The 18605-nt window shown below is 35.9% G+C and overlaps 1 pseudogene; it reads right to left on the minus strand.

The window, feature by feature from the left end:
- Positions 1 to 4892: 4892 nt before the first annotated feature.
- Positions 4893 to 18605, minus strand: part of LOC134384434 (potassium channel subfamily T member 2-like) — a 110361-nt pseudogene continuing 96648 nt past the window's right edge.

Consider the following 18605-nt stretch of genomic DNA (forward strand, 5'->3'; position numbering starts at 1 on the left):
CATGCTAGTCTGTCTTCCTTCTCCCCGCCCCTCCATGCCAGTCAGTCTTCCTTCTCCACGCCCCTCCATGCCAGTCAGTCTTCCTTCTCCACGCCCCTCCATGCCAGTCAGTCTTCCTTCTCCACGCCCCTCCATGCCCGTCAGTCTTCCTTCTCCACGCCCCTCCATGCTAGTCAGTCTTCCTTCTCCACGCCCCTCCATGCCAGTCAGTCTTCCTTCTCCACGCCCCTCCATGCCAGTCAGTCTTCCTTCTCCACGCCCCTCCATGCCAGTCAGTCTTCCTTCTCCACGCCCCTCCATGCCAGTCTGTCTTCCTTCTCCACGCCCCTCCATGCCAGTCAGTCTTCCTTCTCCACGCCCCTCCATGCCAGTCAGTCTTCCTTCTCCACGCCCCTCCATGCCAGTCAGTCTTCCTTCTCCACGCCCCTCCATGCCAGTCAGTCTTCCTTCTCCACGCCCCTCCATGCCAGTCAGTCAGTCTTCCTTCTCCACGCCCCTCCATGCTAGTCAGTCTTCCTTCTCCACGCCCCTCCATGCCAGTCAGTCTTCCTTCTCCCCGCCCCTCCATGCTAGTCAGTCTTCCTTCTCCACGCCCCTCCATGCCAGTCAGTCTTCCTTCTCCACGCCCCTCCATGCCAGTCAGTCTTCCTTCTCCACGCCCCTCCATGCCAGTCAGTCTTCCTTCTCCACGCCCCTCCATGCCAGTCAGTCTTCCTTCTCCCCGCCCCTCCATGCCAGTCAGTCTTCCTTCTCCACGCCCCTCCATGCCAGTCAGTCTTCCTTCTCCACGCCCCTCCATGCCAGTCAGTCTTCCTTCTCCACGCCCCTCCATGCCAGTCAGTCTTCCTTCTCCACGCCCCTCCATGCCAGTCAGTCAGTCTTCCTTCTCCACGCCCCTCCATGCTAGTCAGTCTTCCTTCTCCACGCCCCTCCATGCCAGTCAGTCTTCCTTCTCCCCGCCCCTCCATGCTAGTCAGTCTTCCTTCTCCACGCCCCTCCATGCCAGTCAGTCTTCCTTCTCCACGCCCCTCCATGCCAGTCAGTCTTCCTTCTCCACGCCCCTCCATGCCAGTCAGTCTTCCTTCTCCACGCCCCTCCATGCCAGTCAGTCTTCCTTCTCCCCGCCCCTCCATGCCAGTCAGTCTTCCTTCTCCACGCCCCTCCATGCCAGTCAGTCTTCCTTCTCCCCGCCCCTCCATGCCAGGCAGTCTTCCTTCTCCACGCCCCTCCATGCCAGTCAGTCTTCCTTCTCCACGCCCCTCCATGCCAGTCAGTCTTCCTTCTCCACGCCCCTCCATGCCAGTCAGTCTTCCTTCTCCACGCCCCTCCATGCCAGTCAGTCTTCCTTCTCCCCGCCCCTCCATGCCAGGCAGTCTTCCTTCTCCACGCCCCTCCATGCCAGTCAGTCAGTCTTCCTTCTCCACGCCCCTCCATGCTAGTCAGTCTTCCTTCTCCACGCCCCTCCATGCCAGTCAGTCTTCCTTCTCCACGCCCCTCCATGCCAGTCAGTCTTCCTTCTCCACGCCCCTCCATGCCAGTCAGTCTTCCTTCTCCACGCCCCTCCATGCCAGTCAGTCTTCCTTCTCCACGCCCCTCCATGCCAGTCAGTCTTCCTTCTCCACGCCCCTCCATGCCAGTCAGTCTTCCTTCTCCACGCCCCTCCATGCCAGTCAGTCTTCCTTCTCCCCGCCCCTCCATGCCAGTCAGTCTTCCTTCTCCCCGCCCCTCCATGCCAGTCAGTCTTCCTTCTCCACGCCCCTCCATGCCAGTCAGTCTTCCTTCTCCACGCCCCTCCATGCCAGTCAGTCTTCCTTCTCCACGCCCCTCCATGCCAGTCAGTCTTCCTTCTCCACGCCCCTCCATGCTAGTCAGTCTTCCTTCTCCACGCCATGGCTCAGACTTCTTATGTCTGTTTTATACTCGTTTATAATATCTAGAATTTTTAGCTGTACTTATCAGGAGGAATAGGGAAAAATGTGTCTACTCCATTTGACTGGAACTAGAAGTCTGCCTTTGCACTTAAAACTATTTTCCTTTTCTCTAACTAGTGCTTTTCTGGCCCTTTAATTAGTGCATGAAAACATTACTCTTTGTTTTGAGGATATATTTTTCTTCTGGCACCCACATGAGTTCCCCCCTCTTTATGTTTCTTCTTTCTTCCTTTCTTCCCGTTGCTCATTTTCTCCTTTCCGTTCCTACCCTCCCGCCCCTTCCTTCCTGCCTCCTCCTTTCCTGCTATAATCCAATATTCAGGTCTATTATGTTAAGAAGTAATCCAACTGCAGTTTTATCTATCACTGTTCTTTCCAATGAGATCACCTTCATGTTTATTTTGAATGTGAAGTATACATGTGACAAATGAATTTTATAGTTTCAACACATAATTTGTCTAAACAACTAAAGTTCTGGCAGAAAAAAAAAACACCAAGGGTTTTCATCATCAGAAATAATTTTATTACTTATTTTAAAGCAATTCATGTAACTGGTAGCAAAATGATACATAGACAATAAACAGAGCCAATTCCCAGAGGGCTTCTAGGACTATTACTTTATGTTTTATTTTCATGAACAAGGGAAATTATTTTTAAAAGGCAACGGTTTGTTAAAAGTCTTTTATAAGCACGGCTTTATTCTTTAAATAACAGAAAGACTAATAAACTATATATCTAGTGAACTAATAGCTATTATTATTATAGCAAGCTGATATGAATAGTGTCAAATATTAAATTTGAACTAATGCTCTTAATCAAAAATAATTATTTTAAAACTTATGAAACAAAATTTTTAGTTTTATAGGAAATATAATCATATCCTAGCTGAAAATCCTAGTCTTGACAACTATCCTAATGCAAAAATACTAAACTTGAGATCTGGTGAGTAAGTAGATTTGTAAAATCTCGCATTAATTCTGAAAAATAATTGTAATGGAGTAAGAAAATGTCAACTCAAAGAAACATCATACTTGACTACTGACATGCAAATATAAAACAAGTTCATTATATTTATTATATTTCTCCATTACATATATTAGTTCAATTCTGCCTTCATCTTTAACAATTTATATGTGAACATTTATGTTTTTCAAATATATTTCAGATGTTTATGACATATACAATGCATATGCCTACAATCTTTTAGTTTTAAGGTGTGCTCCCAATTTTAAGTAATCTATTCTAAATTCTACTTCTCTATGTGATCAAAAAAGACTAAAGACAGGCCTTTTCTGTTTTAGGGGAAATTCTTGGTTTTCCTGTTATTCTAAAATGTGGGTAATGTAAAATACTTTTAAAAAAATTCATATTCACTAAGCCAAATTATACAATTGCTTTAATTTTTTATTTCACATTTTATTTTATTTTTTTTATTTCTGTAGAATTATTTAAAGAACATTAGGCTTTCTTTATCTTTTCTAAAAACAAAATTCTATTTTCCTTTTAGTTGATCTGTTACATTATAAAAAGAAAGAATAAAATGTCTCTTTCTAGTCTCATGTCTTATTTTTTATTAAATTTAAACTCAACTTCAAATTAAGAGAAAAAGAAAAATATAAAATTAGAAGAAAAATATCTTTGTAAATTTGCCAGTGTTTCTCTCATGGGAACACTTTAATACACTTCAACTACCTGGTAAACTATCTATGCGTTATCTTGTGCTTTTTGATTTATTTCCGTAGGGAAAATAAGCAATACAGACAAAAGCATTAGCATCACTAAGGGTCAATTTATATTTAAAATTATAAGTCAAATTCTGCATAATTTACATTCAATTAAAGGATAAGAATTACTTATTTTTTATTTTATGCCTTTTCCTCAACATGTTAAAATTAATTCTTATAGATGCTTTTTCAAAATTACATAAATTTTTTTAACATATATTTTTAAGTGTGGTTAATTCAATACTAAAAACAGAGGGAAGATTGTAACGTCTTAAATTATCTTCATAGTACATAAAAAGTACAGTTTTTTAACATTTTAAAATACTTTAAGTGAAATTCTATATAGATATACGAACAATGTTAAAGCTCAAGAGTCTAATGAAAATCATTACTGCCTATTTCAAGAAATACAATTAATGTTTTTATTCTCAGATTAAATTTAAATCAGCAAATGTGTATTAAGTACTTTCTCTAGGTTAGGCATTCTTTTAGGTGAACAATAGTACACTTTGCTTTCTAGTACACTTTGGGCATAAAATGTGTGCTAGACATAAAGTTATCAAAAAGATCAGGTACTTAATATTTCTTTTTGTTTATGTTCTAGTTTCTTCAATGTCATAAAACATGCTATGAACATCTCAAATGCTATAATGAATATGATATCATATGAAAAGGCAGAAAAAAAAAGGTTAAAGTGACTTAAAGATTTGCATTCTAAAGCAAACTATGATTCTTACACAAAAGTCAGCCACACAAGTCGATTAATCTCTATGCGGAGAAGACTAGACATTTATGATGAGTTCATTTTATAAAACGGTAAATTTAAATAATATAATATGACACATTTAACTTTTAAGAGGAGCAACAATCTTCTATGTCCATTGTGATGCACCAAATATACTTAGATTTTTAGTTGATTTCCATAAAACCTTAATAATTTTAAACTTTGACTATACAATTTGCATAATTGTCAAGCAATAAAATATCAGGTTTAGATTTTTGTGTGTTAATTTGGATTTTCAAAATCATTCCATTGATGTCTTTCAAATATTAACAGAGGAAGTACCAATAAGTAGTACATTAAGTTTCAAAATAATCTATACTTCAAAGAGAATAAATTTTCTTTTTAAATATGAGAGAATTGAACATATTCCAATCTAGTTTCTTTCGTGGCAGCAACACTTCTGTTTCAAGCAAGATCCTTGTAGAGAAAAAAAAGTCTGTTATTTCCTTTTGATCAAAGCTGAGTTTCCTCTTGAGAGTCTTGGCCAGTGGCGTTGCAGATGGTGTTTTTCCGACTGGGTTCACTGTCTGGAAGGTACACCAGTGGATCTGGACGAATTAAGTATCTAACAAAAGAAAACAGAACAAATAACTTCGTCATAGTAAATAAAGGCAACGTTAACTCACACTGACACTTCAAATTTCTGCTTTGCTATTTGCTCAGTTTTCAGGTTATCTAAACTGTGACTCAGTATATAACACTGGTGGAAGGACTTTCTGTTTAGCTGCCTGTAAGATTTTTCAGGAATTATATTACCATTTCCATACCTGAGAAGATTAGGATGACGAAAACTGATGATCAAGCATCACTATTTTTCTATTATTAGCACCTTCATCTTATCAAAAGTTTATGATTTCTTTCAGTATTTTGTTGATGTATTATCTCTTACTTTGGCCATTTATCTATCAAGGAGACCTACATCTTAGCCATGATTCTTCCATTACTTAACTTCTCTTAGTCTTATTTTTATCATTCATAAAATAAGAATTTCCACAGTCTTTTCAATTTAAATATTCTATGATTCTATAAAAATTAATGATTTGATAAATGTTATGGCAAATATTATGCACACATAATATTTTAATTACCAGGAAAGTTATTCATCTAAAATTCAGGTTATGGTGTAGTAAGTGATTGCTATAGATTGCTTGAATGGTGTCCCTCCAAGGTTCACGTATTGGAAGCTTAATTCCCACTGTAACTGCTGAGAGTAGGAAATCCTATTATGGTCATTGAAAGGTGGGACCTTGAAGAGGTGATTAGATTGTAGGACTGTGCGGTAGTGAATGGATTAATAATGGTGGTCATGGGTGTGGTTCTGAGGGCTTTAAAAGAAGAGCACATGAGAGATTAGTCTCTCTCCGCTACTCGATTTTCTGCCATGTGAGACCCCTGGGTCATTGTCACCAGCACCAAGACCCTCACCAGATGTACTCATCATTAATGCCCGATTCTTGAGAACCTGGGAATATAAAAATCACAAAATCTTACTCCTATCCTGCAGATTAGAGCATAATTTATGAAACAGACAAAAAGAAGAAAAAGAAATCTGGAGCATCACACAAAGAGAAAAAGAACAGCGGAAAGAACTAGGAAATAATTTATTGAGTGAGTTGGCTTGAACTTGTCTCTCCAGGCCTGAAAGGAGGGGAGCTGGGGTCATCCCCAAACTTGGACAATGGGGAACACAGAGGAGGCTGTTGCTGATGTGCTTAGAAAATGAGTTTGACTTTAGAAGGCTGGTCACACTAGGAAGTAGTGGCAGGTAAAGTCAGAAAGAAAGGTAGGAAACAGCTAACTGAGGTCCTTAATTTTCAGGATAAGTAGTTTCAATTTCTTTTCTAAAAGCAGTGGAAAGTTACTGAGGATTTGGATGGGAGAGAGGTAAATATACACAATGCATCACTCTGAGAAAGTATTGTGCCAGGTGCAAATGAAAGTAGTATTTCATACTCCCATAATAACTTTAGAAAGAGGTACAAAAAATGAAGAGAGAAACTAATCTAAGTGAGGACTCTAGTGACGAGTGTACTTCTCTTAAAAACTAAAGAGAAAATATTCACAAAATATATCCCTTAATGAAAATGAGAAGAGGCAATTGAAAGCACTGCAATCTGCTTTTTTTCTTGATCAAATAAAAGTTGAGATTCGTGTTCTTGGATATATTAACTGGATCTTGTTATCCATGAACACTGCTTTATAATTACTTTAAATATCATTAGCAATGCAGATCGATGAAGAAAACTAAGAGCGCACATTTTGCTTTTTAACGCGATATCATTTAGTGATTTATTTTTCTCTGAATCAAATTAATGCTTCCCCTTCATTTAGAATAAGCATTTGAAAGTGAATTTTTAGAAAAGCATATAAGGTACAAGTACAATCATTATCCCCTAAATTCATTGCTGTACTGACAAAAGCTCGTTTTTCTATGGTTAACACTACTAAACCTATGAGTTCAATAAAGCAAATTTTTTAAACTGTGTTTTTATATACTACTTGCCATGGTAGACATTTTTTTCATGGTGCTTTATCATAGTTCCAGTTCTACTAAAATTTAATTATTTCAGTGCCACAACAGATCATTGTAATGATGTGAGCAAAGGTTTTTATTTATTTTAGTAGTAGTCAAGCTGATGTTTTAGCTTAAAACCAATAAAAGGAGAGTGTCCAAAAGGTCTCTGAAAATACCTGTATACATAGTAACGTGCATATTTTATATATAAGTTCAAAAGTTTGGGAAATTATTTCAAACTATAAACATACATATTTGATGGAAGGCCATGTTCATAGACTCAGAAGATTAACAACGTGTTCTTTAACATTTTGTCAAAAATAGTTATGGGAAATACTTGTATTAGGCTCAAGAAACTTACAATTTATTATGAAATACAAATACATTAAGCATAACTTGCAAACTCTATGTAATTAATTGAAAAAGAGGTAAGAGAAAGTTGGGATTAAAAGGCATAAAATGGAGAATTAATAAAAATTCCCTGAATTTATGAGTTTAAAAGAAAGAAGACATGTATAGATATGGATTCTAGAGAAAAAGGGCAGTTTTGTTTTATTATAGTAATATATTAAGTGAAGGCTCTTGGGTGGGTAGTTGAAAGCCAGGCACATCATTAATATGATGTTTTTCTCTTATTTAATGTCCTCTGTAAATTCAACAACATCCTTGGATATAATTTTTGGCAGTGCCTTATGAACTCTAGTAGTTTATATTGTTATTCATCTGATTTCTCAAAGCTCCTGTGTCCTAACCAGTATCATCTGATGGTAAAATAGAACATTATTGTACTCACTAATTGTATCTTAGGTTCACAGTTACTCCTGCTGTTGTATTTCACTATCAAGTTTTTGAAACTCATTCCTCTTTCTGCCATAAAACCAAACATTATTCAACAGTCCAGTATTCATTCTTCTACTTTTTCCTCTTTATGCATCTCTTTGGAAAAATCATTCTCTTTTTAGTTTTCTTCTTCTAGAAGATGAAAAATAAATATTTTTTGTACATAACTAGCTTACCTTCTAATCTCCAGTACTGCCATACATGTCCATGCTTTCTAGACATTTTCACTTGGCTTATTATATATATGGACTTAGCTAACCATCTCACTTTTTTCTCCAGCCAACAAACCCTCTTTTCAGTTTGAAAATTTTTCTCTCCATTCTGACTTGTTCTGATGAAACAACATTTTTTTTTGTAATCACACAGATCTGAAACCTTAAAGCTATGATAGACTCCAATTTCCAAGTCAATGACCAAGTCTCACTGTTTGCCTTCATAAATATATTTACATATGAACTTGCCTTCACAAACTATTATCTTGATGCTATGACAAATTCTTATCTCCCTCACACCTGCTTTTTAGCTGGTTACCTGACTTTCAGGCCCATCCCAATCTTAATTCATCCTGCCAATCAGTCCTATTCCTTCCTGCAGAACTCCTTTAAAAAGAATAATACTGTTTCCACCCCAGCCAAAATTGCCCACAAAACTGGCAACGTATAAAAGTAGTCTTCTGATTCTTTGCAGTTTACCAGCTTCGATTCTAAGCCACTTGCATGGATCCATTTATTCTGTGCATCACAAAATTGTCTTACTTCTGCTAGTCTCTGACCTTATTTGTTGTCCTGATTACAGATAAAAACACGTCTTGTGGACTTAACACCTACCAATACTTTTGTATCTTTGGCATTTGTTTCACGTCACTAATACAATCTGGAGTTAGCTACCTTGGTCAAGTTCAGGACAAGACCAAGTAGCTCAAGACTAGATTCTCCTCAGGAATTTCTTTCTACATCCAAAACCTGCCAAAGTGCCTTTTCTAAAATCTTGCTACTTTCTTGCTTTATATATATTAAAGTGCTGCCATCACCTATAAAGTCAAGTTTAAACTCTTTATTTCATCATCTGAAGCCCATTCCAGAGTCAAGTCTAACTTACGTTTCTGATATTATGTTTAACTACTTAACAAGAGAAATGCTAAAAATACGAAGCTTCTCTAGTGGACAAACTGCCAACTGAAGCACTTTATGCAATTCCACAACATGCATTTTCTCAAGCTATTTTCCCCATTCTGGAATGTCCGCTGCTCTCCACCAACACAAATCCTGTCTACCCTTTAGAGTCTAGTTGAATTATAGCATCCTTTGTAATCACTCCAACTCTCAATAATGTCTTCCTCCTTGAATTTAGAAAAGCATCACCTATCTCACTCAATTGAGGCTGTTTATTAGTGACAAAGTCATGTTATATATTGCTACTAAACTTTTCCATGCTTAAATTATAGTTCTGTTAATTAGAATATAAGTACTTTGAAGTCAGGGAAAATGTCTTAGTCATCTCTATACCACATTTAAAGCAGTGCTATTACAATTATACATTCACAGTACAAGTGTACCTGAAAAAGTTCATGAAAAGATTCATATGATCTTTCAATTCTATTCTTTCATGAACTGTTTGAAGTACCCTCATACATATTTTTCAATGACTTAAATTACTCCCAGAGATCTTTTCCTAGTAAGTGTTTTGGCCTATTTTACTCTTTTAGGAAATTTAAGTTATTTAGAACTAGATAGTGTGGGATATTTCAAGATTTACTTTGAGTTGTTCTCTTATTATTTATGTTTTTTCTCATTTCTGCAAATATATATTAGCTGTCAGCATACAGAATTCATGTTGATATTTTCTTATTTTTATACCCTTTCTTTTAAACAATCCTACAATTTTTATAGTACTGCACACAGCAACACATTAAATGCATTTGTTTATTGAAAAAATATTAGTCTTTGAGCTCCTAAACATTTATATCACTAAAAAGGGCTATAATGTCAGAAATAAAAATATAAAAAGAAATTGGTAGTTTTCTAAAAATACATGACTTATGTGAGATATGAGATCAACTTACACAACATCATTCAGCTCTAGTCTGGTATCTGGAGATCGGTTAATCAGGATGTGGGAGAGGGTACTTTGATGATCATTCATTTCATACAGAAGATAAATAAATGCCAAGTTTGTTATGCTACTTACAGAAAATTACAGGAATTATTGTAGAGCAGCTTATGTTCAAACTACATAGCTGTCAACAAGAACTTGCCAAAGTTGTGCTCACAGCCTGATTGGGAGCATAAGTTTAGCTATTTTCAAATTACAGTCGCTGGAAACATCTGACATGTACCCATTTTTTTGTACCAATAGATGATAAAAATAAAGTATCTAATTCTGTTCGGAACAGTCTACTCTTTAAGCTATTTTGCTGAAAAAAAGTATTTCTATTAAAGAAAAAAACTTGAGTTTTTATGGCTTATCAATTACAAAAAATAATTAGGGTTATGGACAGCAATCCCAGAGAGGAATATTCATATTGTGAATTCTTTGAAAAATCATCTAATTACATTGTGTTTAGTAAACATGATAGAAATGTGTCTAAGAAGCTTGAAGGTCTTTATTTCATGATACATCTGATATAGATCACCCTACTGTTTTTGCAGAATGCAAAGAAACCTTTGGAAGAGAATTTAACCATAGTTTTAAAGGAAGAATGTCTTTGAGTCATTTGTTTGTTTGTTTGTTTCTACAACAATATATATATATATATTATATAAAAGCCTATTCCTTTTTAACTTGACTAATTCTTTCTGAAGACATCTTCAGGCTATAAGGATAGAAAGCTGATTTGGTAATATATAGGACAGTTAAAAAAAACCAAACTGCTATAGGTTCTCAATTTTTTAGATTTCAAGGTTATCATAAGATGTAAATGTAAAGCCATGTGGACACATACTTCAATAAACGTAATTTCTCCCAAGGTTAAAGTTTTTAGCCTGTGATGACACTCTTAAAAATCCTGCTCTGCAGCCACAGTATTCCTTCTAGTCACATCAGTTGCAGACAAACGTGGCTCCTAAAAGAAGTACTGAGCTGTGCACTTTGATCCAAAATCTAAGACTAAACTTCATACCAGTAGAGATATATCAATACTCAAATTACAACATTAAACTAAAATAAAGACTTTTTAAGGTCAACATAGACGACCCTGATAAATAATTTGCTGACTGGAATATATATTATTTTCATAAAATATAAATTAATATTAAAAAATAATTTCAGTTATGGTATTTCAAGTTGATATTCAGATATACCCTATTTTTAAAGTCTATAAAAATGTATAGACTTTGGAAATTTATCTTATAAGGCAGATAAACTTCAGGATAATTGAAACCCACTGTGAATTTGCCAGTAAGACTATTATAATCATAGCCTCATCAAATTAATATTCAAATTAAAGTTCAGTTGCATCTCTGTAGATATAAGGAATTGCATCTACCCTCCAATTGAATGTTAGGGTTGTCTGGCAAATTAGAGAATGCCCAGTGAGACATGAATTTTAAATAAACAGCTACAATTTTTAAGCATAAATATGTTCCAGCTATTGCATGTGACATACTTATACTGAAAAAAATTATTTGTTGTTTATCTGAAATTCAAATTCCACTGGGAAACCTGTATTTTCATTTGCTAAATGTTGCAATCATTCCCAAGAGTAGATGGCTAACTCAACTTGCTGGAGCTTAGAATTCCAATATGATGATGCTTACTCCAAATAATATTCCAGTTGAAAGCATAGTGCATGGTCAAAAGATTATCAAGATTATTTCTCTATATAAAAGGCAATTTTGATTCATGTGTGCTTTTCGAGAAATTTTTCCCTTGTGTGAATTTCCACAACTGCTATGCAAAGGAACAGAGATTGACAGTGCATTGTGAAGACTAAATCATCATATTGTGAAATATAACAGGTCTACTAGAAAATCTCCTTTTCGTTTGGCTTTGTACAACTCAGTTTCTTATATAAACAGTGGCGTCATTGAACTGTCACACAAGGAAAGCAATTCCACCAGACAACTTCTCAGTGAACACAGATACCAAACTTCCCTTCTTGATTATTAACAAGTGTTGTACTCATTTTTAGTTCTGGAATTAAGCCAAAATTTATTGGTGACTTCGTTTGCCAGTTAAAAATGTAAAAATTGTCTAGATAGCAGAAATTTCCAACAGTAGATATAAAATTATAAGATACTGAAGATTTTGATTTTGCTATGAACAACAGGAATTGGAGCAAACGTTTTGCTAATGTGCTCAATTCACAAATTTTATATGGTTTATATCAAGACATGGATAATATCAGAATCAGAAGTGACCACTACTGGTTTCTTCCTTCACCCCTCACTGGCTTTTCCTCAGGACAAGAATGAGTTATCTTCTTGATTTAGGTTGGAAGGAGTTGCTGAGTCCAGAGCTATTTTCTTCCTCTTTCACGTCTGCCTCACTACAGAGTCAATCCTGGCCTTCTGTTCTCTGCCATGCTTCTCTGTTGGGAAAGCTGTCAGTTGTCTCTCTCTCTTTGTGGCTTTGTGTTTAAGAATTAAGGAGTGAGAGTTTTATAAAGCTTATTGGGGGCACACATCAAAACCACATTCAACAATAGTTTTTATCAGCCAAAAGTCAGATATTTTTGTTCCCATCAGTCATCCCCTAGGGCTATTTTTTAGTTATTTCTTAATTCTGAAGGGGAAAATGTGGTAGCCTTGCTGTATCTTTAAGATATTATAATTATTTTTGGCCATGACAAACTGATTAAAGTAAGGTTCTGTACCAAAAATACAACACCATATTTACTGCATAAAATGAATTTGCTTTGGTAAATTTGACTTCATTCTATTTCCTACCCAAAGAAAATATCTACTAAGGGAATCTGCTGTGAATACATTCACTGTATTTCTGATAGCTAAACTATGACCTTGGCAAAATAAAAATTGCTATTTAGTTTAAATTATTTTCATTGAAATTATTGTTCCATCATTGACATGATTCCTTTAATGAAACCATTTTCTTCTTGTAAAAAATTGGAAAAAAAAAAAAAACCCACACTAGAATATTGCACACTTTAAAAGAAATTCTATAGGGTAAAGTTCAAGGATTGCAAGAAGTATTCACAAAGAAACTCATCTTGCTATAATTAACACATACAATTATTCAGTTGAAATTTTCAAAAATAGCAAATATTCCGCTCAAAGTGGTTTATGTAAATAGAGTGTATTAAGAAGGAAATGAAATCATAGTCTTATAGTTCTTACAAAATAATTAATTAATGAGTCCTATTCCACATAAGCACATTTCCTTTTTTTGTTTGTTTAAGTATTTTAAAAGGCCTTGTGAAAGAAGAGAATATAATTTGCTAAGAAAGATATTTAAGTATTACATATATTTGTGTAGGTTAGCATTATTCTTCCTTTATGAATGAGTTATGTCCCCCCCCCAAATTTTAATCACCAATTAAATCTCCCTAATCACCAATGTGACTGTATTTGGAAATAGAGCCTTAAGGGGTAAAGTTAAATGAGGTTATAAGATTGGGCCCTAGTCTAATAGGACTGGTGTCCTTATAAGAAGAGGAGACACAAGGACTGCAGACACACAGAACAGGTCATGTCAGGACACAGCAAGAAGGCCACCATGTGCAAGCCAAGTTGGGAGGCCTCAGGAAGAAACCAATCCTTTGGGCACCATGATCTTCCAGCCTCCAGAACTTTGAGAAAATAAAATTTTTATTGTTTAAACCATCCAGTCTTTGAAGCTCTCTAGTGGTATTTTGTTGTGGCAGTCCTAGTAGACTAATACAACTTCTGAAAGTACATATCCACTATATGCTGTATAATCAGAGAAACATTTCATATACTACAAACATCACTGAGAGGCCAGTTAAGAACAAAGGCTCTGAAACAAAATTGAAATTCTGTCACTATCAATTAATTACTCACTCTGCGATCTTAGGCAAATTATTTATTTTCTCTTAATTTCTATGTGCTCAGTTTCCTCACCTGTAAAATGGGCACTGGAATAGTGCTACCTTATACATTGTTGTTAGAATTAAATTATAAAGTAATACAATTTAAAATTAATATAGTGACATTAATATATAGTTCTTAAACTTAGTTCCTAATTCATACCAAGTGCTATGTAAAGGTAATCTATTATTATTATAGCAGGTAAAATCAAGCTATAAATTTTAAAAAATAATTGTATGTATATTGTGATAAAAGGTGTTGATACATAAAGATAGGGGAGCAGTGTTCCAAGTAAACAGAACAGCAAATGGGAAATCTTAAAATGGTTTAGTTTAATCTTCAGAAAGTAGCCGCCAGAGAATGGACTGAAGTGAGCATGGAGGAGATTAATCGAAGATGATGTTGAAAAAGCTGAGGCCAGATCCTCGAGGGCTTTACAGACCTTGGTGAGAAGTTTGAATTTTATTCTAAATGCAATAAAAAAAAAACATTGAAAACTTGTAAGGGGCTGGGGTAGGGAGGTTGGTGGCACGATCTGATTTCCTATTAAATATATCACTTTGCTACGTGGGAAATGAACTTGGTGGGGGTGGGGGTGGGCAACCTCAGACTCGGGAATACTGAGTGGTCATTGTGGGACAGAAACCCAGGTGAGAGATGGTGGCAGCCTGGGAGCAGTGAAAACGGAGGAGATTAGAAAAGAGGGAGGGAAATGGGGGGAACAGAGAGACAGAGAGAGAGACAGAGACAGAGGGAGAGAGAGGGAGACAGAGGGGGAGACAGAGAGAGAGAGAGAGGGAGAAAGAGAGAGAGAGGGAGAGAGAGAGAAACTGAGAAAGGGAGGGAGGAATGGGAGGAGACGATTTGAGGATGGGAAATAGCACAGCAGGTGTGAACGGTAATGAGAAAAAGCAAGTAAAAGAAATAGGTTCTATATGAGAGAGAGGGCATATTTTTCTTCAGTTACTACAAAGAAATACCTTGTCGGGAAAATAATCTCAGTTGTACACTACTTACTCCTTCTATGTAGTCTAAAAATACCAATAATTAGTACTAGCACAACCTTACTGAAGGTTTCCTTTCCCCTCACTGACCTTGTATCCACGTTACGTGTCACCCATCTGTCAGACTGGCTCGTATTCCACTTGAACGCTGAACTGTGTTTATCAGTACAACCATTTTACCCATTTTTATTGAACTGACCAGTATATTTTAGGGGGAAAAAAAGGTGATCAGAGATAGGAATAAAAGAAGAATTTTATTTAACCAACCTCTATTTTAAATGATTTTTATTATCTTTCAAAAATTTAGAGCTATTTTATAACAGGCAAGGAAATTCCAAGAAAAAAAAGGGGGGGCTATCTTAATTTTCCTTCAGAAGTGAAGATTGCATGAAATAATACCAAAATCAGTAGAATGATTTTGGCAACATTTCAAAAATACCTAAATATCAGCTCTGCAACGAGCCACTCTATCACTTACGAGCTTCGTACACAACTCTAGTTACTAGAGACTAAATTTTCCTTTCAAAATGGAGCATTCAATATTTCTTAACTTTTTAAAATCTATGTTACTACCTTCTGTAAATATTAAAAGACCAGAACAGCCTTGCTAGTATTTTAATGTGACAGGGAATTCAGAAACATGAACGAGTCTAAAAAACATTTCTTCAATGGTGCAAAGTCCTGTTTTGTTTTGTTAAGGTATTTTCTCCGCTGCCCCACAACTCCCAGGCCACCACCAAGTATAGACCTTCAGGGCTATTGGGTGGCCCTGGTGAATTGAAATTTTCAGTAAATCCCAGTATCTTTCAAAATACTGTGATGAGAAATATTTTATATTAAGTGATGTGGGCCAAAATTATCTGCATTGTCTGCAAAGTAAGGAACATAGGGTATATTTATGTTTAAATAGAATTAGTTGCATTTCAAATAATGGGTTTGATATGTTTTTAGGCAAAGTACTTCTAAATTTAAAGCCATGAATCTAATTGATAATCTAAAAATAGAAAATAAATACATTACAGAAAGTCTGAAAGATTTTGGAAACACAAATACCACATTTATTATATATTTTTTCATTTTAATGATTGGATCCACTGCTTTAAATTTAAAGGTACTTCTCCTGAAATGGTATCTGAAGGTTGAAGAAAAATGTACCAAACATATTATTTAGACAATTTAAAAATAAGCATTCATATACCATGTTTTCCATTTTGCAGCTATCCTGTAGTACTTTCATTTGACTTACAGAGGCATTTTGGCGACTGATAAATCATAATTTATCACATGATATTTATTATTTTGTTCTTCACTTCAGTTACTTTGTAACGATAACCGAGCAGGATTACAACCACAGGCAATTCTAATACTGAGAATATAGCAGTGAGAAGATGGGCAAGGTCCTCGCCTTCACAGACCTTTCCAGCGATTTTCTTGCAGGGCAATATACTGTGTAATACAGATCGTTAGAACAGGTGTCAGGAGTCTTTAGTGACAGGTTTACCTGTAAGTTAACTGAACTTCCTATATGATTTTGAACACATCATTTAAGATATTTTAGGATAATTATCATTGTTGTTTATCTCATAGGCTTGTTCGTAAAAACACCATAAGAAATGAACTAATCCCAAGTGCACATTCAATGAGTTCTAACAAATGCATACAGTTAGGCAACCACTACTGTAATTTTTATATAGAACATTTCCTTAATACCGAAAAGTTCTCTCACGCTTCTTTGCAGTCAATTCCCTCCCCTAACTCTTAACCCCTAACAATCACTGACTTCAAGGTGCAATCACTTTTCTAGGAATCATATAGTGTGTTTCTGTGTGTTTTTTTCCATCTTAACATCATAATGTTTTGTGATGTATCCATTTATTGCATGGATCTACTTTGATATTAATTTATTAGTGCATGAAATATTTTTTATGCTTTTAATTTTAACCTTTTAAAAATTTTAAGTGGGTTTCTTTTAGACAACATATAGTTGGGTTTTGCTTCTTTTAATCTTATCTGATGACCTCTGCCTTTTAATATTTTGTCTATTTATACTTAATGTAATTATCAATATAAATGGGTTTCAATTTACTATCTTGGCAGTTGTGTTCCACTTGTCCCAAATAATATTTCTTCTTCCTTTCTTCATTCTCTGCTTTTTGGATTAATTGAGGGTTTTAAAAAATTTTTTCTCCTTTTATTTGCACTATTGCACTATTGGTTATCTCTCTGCTTTAGTTGTTTTATAGTTCCTCTGGGTCATAGATTGCCAAACTTTTGTTCTATGAAGGACCGGATAGTAAAATTTCAGGCTTTGCAGGCCATATGGTCTTTGTTGCACTTACTAAACTCTTACACTGAAGATTCAAGGCAGCTGTGGGCAATACATAAACAAGCACAGATGACAGCTTCATTGACAGAAGCTAGGGTGCTCTAGTTTGCTGTCCCCTTCTCTATAGTTTACCACACACCACTTTAACTTATCACGTGCTACTCTCAAATAATATTGTATGACTTCACAGGTAGTGAAACAACCTTACTTCATTATATATCCATTCCCCCCTCCCTATTATTTGTATAATTATTTTCATATATTCTTGCTTCTATGTGTGATATGAACCTCACAATGTATGTTACGTTTGCTTTAAACAGTAAATTATCTTTTAACAAAACAGAAACATATATTTTGTATTTACTCATATATTTACCATTTCTTTTGTCTAAATCCAGATTTCCACCTGGCATTGTTTTCCTTCTGTCTTGGTAACTTTTATCATTTTTTCATAGTAGATATCTGCTATTGACGAATTCTCTCAGCATTTGTTTATCTAAAACTGGTTTTATTTTAGAAAGATATTTATATTGTGTATTGAGTTCTAGATAGAGTTTATTTTCTAAATATACACTAAAGTACTCTAAAGATGTCTTTCTAATGTTTTTTGATTTGCAAAGTTTCGAACAAGAAGTTTGTTGTCATCTTATATTTGTTCCTCATTGATAAAGTATCTTTTTACTCTGACTCTTCTTGAGGTGTCTTATCATTGCTTTTCAGCAATTTTGTATATTTATATTGCTTGGGTTTCATTGAGATTTTTGGATTTTGGGTAGAGTTCTCATCAAATTTAGAAAAAATCTGGCCATTATTTCTTGAAATATCCATTTTCTCTCCTTCTGAAACTCCAATTACATGTGTTAGATTATTTGATATTGTTCCACCAGTAACTTGTCAGGCCTTAAAAACTAAGGCCACCTTAAGTGGCGCTATTTATAGGCCCACAAGGGCGTATTAACGTGGCAGCCTAAGATGGGCCGGGAGGAAGTAGGGCGGGAGTGTCTGCGGGAACCTTGCCTTAGCCCTTATTGGCCAAATACGCGCTTCCGCGATCGAGGTTGCAATAGCTAGGCATTGAGACAGGATGCATGCCCTTGACCTTTAAGCTGATAAGATTATGTAAAAAACCTCCCCTCCCCATTTGCCTTTAAAAGCAAGTGCTTGTGTGATAATAAACAGAACTGCTCGACAGAACCCCCGCCATGTCTGAGTGTCCTTTACCGGGCTGGTTGGGGCTGGCGGCTGTGCTCACCTCTCTTCACGGCTCTCTTCCCCCATCTCCTTCCAAAGGGGACAGGAGGGAAAGGGGAATCCGGGCCATTTGCTCACCCACCAAAAGGAACGAGGCTAGGGCTGTTCGGGTTGGCCGGCGGCGGACCCAATAGTAACTAACATTTTTTTTCCTCCAGATTTCCTCCCATGTGGTGCATTTTGGATGGTCTGTCACTGTGGCTTATACAAATTGATATTTTGTCC

Source organism: Cynocephalus volans, chromosome 8 (genome assembly GCF_027409185.1).
Source record: "Cynocephalus volans isolate mCynVol1 chromosome 8, mCynVol1.pri, whole genome shotgun sequence".
NCBI lineage: Eukaryota > Metazoa > Chordata > Mammalia > Dermoptera > Cynocephalidae > Cynocephalus > Cynocephalus volans.